Here is an 8,670-nt window from a genome sequence, read left to right as displayed (position 1 = left end):
AAAAGCTTCTGTAGGAAGGGCTGATGAGCTGACAAAAGCACTTGCACAACCATCAATTAAAAGACCATCCACATTTTGAACTAAGACTCCAAAACCAGCAGAGCCTGTGGATGTCACAAAGGAAGTATCTAAATTAAATTTAAAGGAACCAGTTAGGGGAGGTCTCCATGTCTTGGGGGATCGACTAACTGCAAGTTGGTTAAGAGGCAAAGAAAACTGGTGCTGGATAGCTAAAGCCTGCTGCTCTTCAAAAGCATAATATGCCTTCCTAAAAGTAATAAGAGTATCCAGATTAACAGACTTGAAGATTGCTTCCTTACGAGTTTTCCAAATACGCCAGCATAAAAAGGTTGCTAATTTCAACTTACTTTTATCATTACCATTCAAAATATTAGCCATCAATTCCCACCAGTCTTTAAAAGGCTTGAACCTGATCTCAAAGGGAATTAAACCCAAAGTTGATCCAAACCATGCTTGTAGCTAGAGATTCATACTTGCTAGAATACCATATTTCGAAAAGTGCCATATCAGTTATGGCTCCTTTGTTTCATTTCCAATGGGAATTTTAAGATTTTCCAAGCATTCGGCTGGTGAAAAACGTTCCCTTATAATCAATGAATCCCATTGATTATATTGAGAGTTGATCAAATCAGCAACATAAATTATAGGAGTATCATCTGGTCTTGTGCTGGAGACTTTAAAACCCAGTAGGGAAGGTATCAATGGATCACTCCAAGCATTGATAAAGGAAGGCCTTGTCACTTGCCATCGTAAGTCTAGCTTTAGAGCTTCTCTTCCCACCATAAGACTTTTTCATCCCCATGATAGATTGTACACAGGTTTTGCATCCATAAACAATGAAAAAGGAAAGTAAGTCCCTTTAAAGATCCAAACCCAAAGAGCTTAGGGATTCTTCAAGACTCTCCATGCTTGCTTCGCTAGAAGAGCTTCATTGAAAATAGGTAAACCTAGGGCTTAACTTACCCTTCTCACAAAATCTCAGCACTTTCTTCCAAGGTGATACCTTGAGAAACACCTTATTGCCAACCTCATACTCTATATCCTTTCTCCTTAGGTCAGCATATGACTTCTGTTTGTCTGAGGTGACTTTCAAATCGTTTATAATGAGTTTCACTTTTTCCTCAGTCTATCTCACTAAATCTAGACCCACTACCTTTTCTTCACCCATTTCTGTCCAGCATAAGGGAGTCCTGCATCTCCTCCCATACAATGCTTCATATGGACCCATTTTTATGCTGGCTTGGTAGCTGTTGTTGTAAGCAAACTCTACTAAAGGAAGATACTTCTCCCAACTTCCTTCAAAATCAATGATGCAGCTTCTCAACATATCCTCCAAAACCTATCATGTCATGTCATTCATGTCATTTGTGTTAGGTTATTATTATCATTCCTTTAATAATTATAGCAATTCATTAAGTTCTAAGGGTTACCTGAATCACCCTTTCTAGCTGTCCATCTGTCTGTGGATGAATAGTCGTACTAAAGTCCAATTGAGTGCCTAAAGACTCCTGTAGCCTCTTACAAAATCTTGAAGTAAATTTTGAGTCTCAGTCAAATATGATAGATGTGGGCACTCCACATAGCTGGACTATCTCATCTATGTAAATCTATGCTAATCTCTCTAGTGAGTAGTCAGCTCTAACTGGTAGGAAGTGAGCTGACTTGGTTAATCTATCCACAATCACCCATATAGTATCATGCTTCCTCTGTGTCAATGGTAGCCCAGTGACAAAATCCATGGTGATGCGGTCCCATTTCCACTCTGGTATGGATATGGGTTGCAATAACCCTAATGGAACCTGATGCTTAGCCTTAACCTGCTGGCATGTCAAACATCTAGTCGTAAAATTACCAATCTCTTTCTTCATTCCAGGCCACCAATAATGTGTTTTCAGGTCTTGGTACTTCCTGGGTGCATAGTATGGAAGCTACTGTGCGCCTCCTTCAAGATATTCCTCTTCAATTTTTCATCTCCTGGTACACATATTCTGCCTTTATAATACAGGCACCCATCTCCTTTCAACTCATAGCTAGTCTCCTTCCCCTCTTGAGTTCTGCCCATAACAGTTAGCAATTTTTAATCCCTTAACTGTGCTTCTTGTATTTGTTGTAGCAAGTTTGGCTTTACAAGCAACTCAGCCAAAAGTACTCCATCCTGTGCTAAAGACAACCAAGCATTCAATGCTCTCAAAGCCATCATAGACTTCCTACTTAGTGCGTTAGCCACTACATTTGCCTTCCCCAGATGGTAGTCGATCACACAGTCATAATCTTTAAGGAATTCAATCCATCTCCTTTGTCTTAGATTGAGTTTCTTCTGATTTGGCAAATACTTCAGACTCTTGTGATCCATATAGATGTAGCATTTCTCACTATATAGGTAATGCCTCCATATCTTCAATGCAAATATTATTACCGCCAATTCCAGATCATGAGTTGGGTAGTTCTTTTCATGTGGCTTTAGCTGTCTAGAAGCATAGGCAATTACTTTCCCTTCATGCATCAGAACACACCCAAGCCCATTATGAGAGGCATCACTGTAGATCACATAGTCTTTCTCTGACTCTGGCTGTGTCAACACTGGAGCTTCTGTAAGTATAGCTGTTACACTCATTTCATATAGCCATTTTAGGGTAGTTTTGCATCCATTTTGCCCTCATATTTTAGTATATTTTATGTTTTTAGCTTTATTTTATCTTATTTGTTAATTTTAGATACTTTATATTTGATTTTCGTAATTTTGTTGTTTTTTATAAGATTTTGTGGCAAATCGAAGATCAATGAGTGCAATAGGAAGTGATTTGAAGAGATTTGGAGTTCTTTAAGCATGGAGGAAAGTTGAAGAAATCAAGCCTTGAAAGAGCAAACCAGCCAAAATTTGCTTGAAACTTTGCTTAAGATCATGCTTAGGGTAAAGCGGCAGTACTTAAGGTGCAGCACAAGTCAAGCATGAGCAGAAAAGTCCATTCTACTCTAAGTCTGCCGAGATTTGCTGAAGGTCTGCTTAACCTTAAGCGCATTCGATAAGCTGAAATTTGCTAAAAGTCGCTTAGGTTGTGAACCCTAAGCGATCGCCTAACGTGAAAAATCTGTCACGACTTGGATAATTTTACACCTCATTTCCTATCCACTCCTTGGCTCTTATTTACTTTTAGGGCAACTTTTAGGGACGATATAAATTCATCATTTCCTTATTTTTGCCACAAGAGGAAAGGAAGGAAAAACAAAAAAAGAAAAGAAAATAGAATAAAGAGAAAGGAGGAGACGCCATTTCTTTTGGGGAGGAGCTGCTGCACCAGTTTTGGAGCTCCAGAAACCAGAGACTTTGGTTCTTCCACCTGGGTTTTTCTATTTCAGTCCTTTTATCATGTTTTTCTTTACTCTTCCATCAATATTTCTTGTAAATACCATCATGAGTGAGTAAACTCTTTAGATTTCAGAGTTGGGAAACATGTTTTAGATTAATTTGTGGATTTGGACTGGGTATTTCCTTATTTTACATAAATATGAGTTTTGATTTCTTCCTTGTGTGCTTGATTTACTTGCCTAATGTTGGTACCCATTGGGTATTGTATTAATCTTTGATTGAAGGACCGAAAGGTGAAAGTCATTGATAGATAATCAAGGATTGGAACTTAAAATCACCTAGATTTAGAAATAAACTAGGATTTTAAGAGGAATTAATTATTGGTTACAAAACTTAATGGGTTTTAAAGTAATTAAATAACATACGAAAGTAGGTTTGGTTATTTTAGAATACACTTTGGTTTGCTTGAAAAAGATATCAAAGGAATTTAGAATCAATTTCCTTCAAACTCTATTTTTCCCTAAAACTTGGAATGCCCAAGACAAATCCCAATTAATTTATGCATAAACCCTCAACTCTGGAATCACTTTTACCATAATTAGACTTTCGTTTAAATTACCCATTGTTAATTTTAGTTTAATTGCGAACTAGAATTAGAATTTATTTGTTTGCTCCTTACCCATTTCAATTAGATTAATCAATTTACCTTGCTCATTTACATTTACCATTTATTCATTAATCATTAGCCCAAATAATCGCTTCATTCATATTTTAGTAATCAAGCAGCAAATCCTCGTAGGAACGATACTTGATTCATCACTTTATTACTTGAGATGACCCATATACTTGCGGATAAGCCACATCAAGTTTTTGGCGCCGTTGCCGGGGATTTGATTTTTGTTTGATATTGAACAATTGTTTGTTTGGTTAATTTGGGCATTTTATTTTATTTTCTTTTTTTTTTACCATTTTACTTTGAGAATTTGTTTATTTTGTTTTTCAGGTACTTTATTTTATGAGAAGGACAAAAAGTGAAGAAATCAATCTATTCTTTGACCCAGAAATAGAAAAGAAAGCAAAAGCTTTAAGAGCAGAATCTAAGAGGAGAAAAGCTGAAATTAAAGCTCAACAACAACAAGAAAGAGCACAAGAGCGAGAGGAATTACAAGAAGAAATGGCCAACAACAACAATAACAACCGCTCTGTGAAGGATCATGCTTATCCTAACATTGGAGATTTCAAGCCAAGTATCACAAGACCAAGGGTAGAAGCTAATAATTTTGAACTGAAGCCTGCACTCTGTCAGATGGTGCAACAATCACAATTTGGAGGAAATCCAAGTGAAAGTCCCCATGTGCATCTAGCACACTTTCTTGAGATCAGTGATATGTTGAAGATAAATGGAGTTTCTGATGATGCAATTTGACTCAGATTATTTCCTTTTTCTCTGAAGGACCGAGCTAGAGAGTGGTTACATTCTTTGCCACCGGGTTCTATCACAACATGGGATGAACTTTCTCAAGCATTTTTAGCTCAATATTTTCCACCAAGCAAGACAGCTAAGCTAAGAAATGAGCTGACTTCTTTCAAACCTAGAGATGATGAGAGCTTGTATGAAGCATGGGAGAGGTACAAGGATTTGCAAAGGAGATGTCCACATCATGGGATTCCTAAGTGGATGCTTGTTCAACACTTTTACAATGGAGTTTCACCAGCTATTAGAAGTACAATTGATGCATCTTCTGGAGGTGATCTTATGGAAAAATCTGAAGACGAAGCTTTTTCTGCTCTTGATAAAATTGCTTATAACAACTACCAATGGAGTTGTGAGAGGAATGAGATCAAGAAACCAGCTGGTATGTTTGAGCTTGATGCCATGAATATGATTAATGCTAAGTTTGATGCTTTGACAAGGAAGATGGACAAGCTAAGCATGAAAGTAGATTCTTCAGCCGGAGGTTCTAGTAATTCAGTAGAAGTTGGAGCTGCAAATGTCAATTGTGCAGCAGATTTTTCTGCACTTAATCAAGATTTTTCAAGTGAGCAAGTGGATTATGTGGGGAACTACAATCAAAGATCAGGTGGTAACTCATTTTCTACAACTTATGATCAAGCATGGAGAAACCACCCAAATTTCTCTTGGGGAGGTAGACAAGGGCAAAATCAGAATTTTCAGCAACCTTCTGGATATCAGCAAAATCAGAATTTTCAGCAGAATAAAGGTCCTCCTCCTGGAATTTCTAAACCTCAAAATGCACCTGTTCCACCTCTACCACAACAAGCACAACCAGACAAGACAGCTAGATTGGAAGCCATGATTGAAACTCTACTTGTAAGCCATCAAAGTCAACAAGAAATGATTTCTCAATTAGCATCTAAAGTAGATCAAATGGCAACACACAACAAGATGTTAGAGAATCAAATAGCTCAACAAGCTAGTTCTTCAAATAACAAAGCATTTGGGAAGCTCCCTAGCCAGCCAAAAAATTCAAGGGAGCATTGTAAGGCTATTACATTGAGGAGTGGAAAAATATTGGAGAATGGAGATAAAAAAATTGAAGAGAAAATTGAAGAAGAGAAAAACAGAGAAGGAGATCAACAAACTGAAGCTGAAGTTAGAATTGAAGTTGAGAAAGAAAATTCAATGGAAGAAAAAGGAAGTAAGGAGAAGGAGAGCAAAGAAGAAGAGCCTAAATATGTTGCACCTAAAGCCTACATGCCACCTTTACCATTCCCACAAAGGTTCCAGAAAGCGAAATTGGATAAACAATTTGGGAAGTTCTTGGAGGTATTGAAGTCTTTGCACGTGACTATTCCTTTCACTGATGCCTTAGCACAAATGCCTTCATATGCTAAATTTTTGAAGGAGATTTTATCTAACAAGAAGAAATTGGAGGAATTTGAGACTGTAGCTCTCACGGAAGAAAGCAGTGCTATTTTGCAAAATAAGCTTCCACCCAAACTGAAAGATCCTGGAAGTTTTTTCATACCATGTCACATTGGGGATATCAGTATAGATAAGGCTTTATGTGATCTTGGAGCCAGTGTTAGTCTAATGCCATTGTCTATCTATGAGAAAGTGAAGATTGGAGAAATGAAGCCTACTACCATTTCACTACAGCTAGCAGATAGGTCTATTAAATTTCCAATTGGGGTGATTGAGAATGTTCCTCTGAAAGTTGGGAAATTTTTCATACCAGTGGATTTTGTGGTATTGGAGATGGAGGAGGATGTACACATTCCTATTATTCTTGGTAGACCTTTCCTTGCTACTGCTGGAGCTGTGATTGATGTAAAAAATGGGAGGCTTACATTAGAAGTTGGAGAAGAGAAAGTTGAATTTAATTTGTTTCAAGCAATGAAAAAGAAAGATGATTCAAATTCATGCTTAAGAGTTGATGTGATAGATGAGGAGGTCAGAGAAGTGCTTAAAAAGCAACATCCTAAAGATCACTTAGAAGCTTGTTTGGTTCATAACATCAAAAAAGGGGATGAGATTGAAGAAGCTACAGAATATGCTACAATTTTGGAAGGAAATCCACCATTGCCTATGGCTGATATTGAAAAGATTGGGGACTTGAAGCAAGATACAACTTCATCATCAAAGCTTGAAAAAAGTGAAGCACCTAAGGTAGAGTTGAAACCTCTTCCAACAAATCTCAGGTATGCTTTTCTAGGTCAAAATTCTGCATATCCTGTGATTGTTAGTGCTAAATTGACTGATTGTGAAGTTGAAAAATTATTGAGAGTTCTTAGAAAGCATAGAAGGATAATTGGTTATACCATTCATGATATTAAAGGAATACATCCTTCTGTGTGCATGCATAGAATTTTGTTGGAAAATAATCATAAAGCCTCTCGAGAGTCACAGAGGAGATTGAATCCAAATATGAAAGAGGTTGTGAAAAAGGAGATCTTGAAATTGCGTGATGCAGGTATCATTTACCCTGTTTCTGACAGCAATTGGGTAAGTCCAGTTCATGTTGTACCCAAGAAAGGGGGCATCACAGTAGTGAAGAATGAAAATGATGAACTAATACCTACAAGGACTGTAACTGGATGGAGAATGTGTATAGACTATAGGAAATTGAATAATGCAACTAGAAAGGACCATTTTCCATTACCATCTATAGATCAAATTCTTGAGAGACTAGCTCATCAGTCTTATTTTTGCTATTTGGATGGCTATTCAGGGTTCTTTCAGATCCCTATTCACCCAGATGATCAGGATAAAACTACCTTCACATGCCCTTATGGTACCTTTGCATATCGAAGGATGCCATTTGGACTATGTAATGCCCCTGCTACATTTCAAAGATGTATGATGTCCATATTTTCTGACATGATTGAGGGTATTATGGAAGTGTTCATGGATGATTTTTCTGTGTATGGTAAATCTTTTGATGAATGCTTATCTAACTTGTCTAAGGTTTTGTAGAGATGTGAAGAGTTCAATTTAGTCTTGAATTGGGAAAAGTGCCATTTTATGGTACAAGAAGGAATTGTTTTGGGACATCTTGTGTCAAACAGGGGTATTGAGGTGGATAAAGCAAAGGTAGAAATTATTGAGAAAATGCCACCCCCAACATCCGTGAAGGGAGTGAGGAGTTTCTTGGGGCATGCCGGATTTTACAGGAGATTCATCAAGGATTTCTCTAAGATTTCTAAGCCTCTTACCAATTTATTGAGTAAATATGTGGAATTTAATTTTGATACTAATTGTATGAATGCTTTTTGCAGGATAAAGGAAGCTTTGATATCTGCTCCTATTATGCAGCCACCCGATTGGTCATTACCTTTTGAGTTAATGTGCGATGCTAGTGATTATGCCATTGGGGCTCTTTTAGGACAAAGGAGATATAAGAAGGTGTATGCAATATACTATGCAAGTAGGACCTTAGATGATGCTCAAATAAATTACTCTACTACAGAGAAAGAGTTTTTGGCAGTGGTATTTGCAGTAGATAAATTCAGGTCCTATCTTGTGGGGTCAAAGGTAATAGTGTACACGGATCATGCAGCTATCAAGTATCTCCTTCAGAAAAAAGAGGCTAAACCTAGATTGATAAGGTGGGTGCTACTCCTTCAAGAGTTTGACTTGGAAATTAAAGACAAGAAAGGAGTAGAAAATGTGGTAGTAGATCATCTGTCTAGATTGAGGCAAGAACAAGGAGATAATTTGGGAAAAGAGCTCCCAATAGATGATTATTTTCCTGATGAGCAACTGTTAGTAATCATGAATGCACAAGTCCCTTGGTATGCAGATTTTGTGAACTATCTAGTGTGTGGAATCCTCCCACCTGACCTAACATGGCAGCAAAAGAAAAGATTTCTTTTTGATG

General features: G+C 37.4%; 1 non-coding gene across 1 annotated transcript; it reads right to left on the bottom strand.

Annotated features, from left to right (window-relative positions):
• Nucleotides 1–4,889: 4,889 nt before the first annotated feature.
• Nucleotides 4,890–4,996, bottom strand: LOC131176949 (small nucleolar RNA R71). Its single transcript, XR_009146743.1, has one exon. It is a non-coding gene; the product is annotated as a small nucleolar RNA R71 (small nucleolar RNA).
• Nucleotides 4,997–8,670: the final 3,674 nt, after the last annotated feature.

Source organism: Hevea brasiliensis, unplaced genomic scaffold, assembly GCF_030052815.1.
Source record: "Hevea brasiliensis isolate MT/VB/25A 57/8 unplaced genomic scaffold, ASM3005281v1 Scaf288, whole genome shotgun sequence".
Classification (NCBI taxonomy): Eukaryota; Viridiplantae; Streptophyta; class Magnoliopsida; order Malpighiales; family Euphorbiaceae; genus Hevea; species Hevea brasiliensis.
The sequence above is the reverse complement of the archived record's forward strand: the minus strand, read 5'-3'. Positions and strand labels throughout refer to the sequence as shown.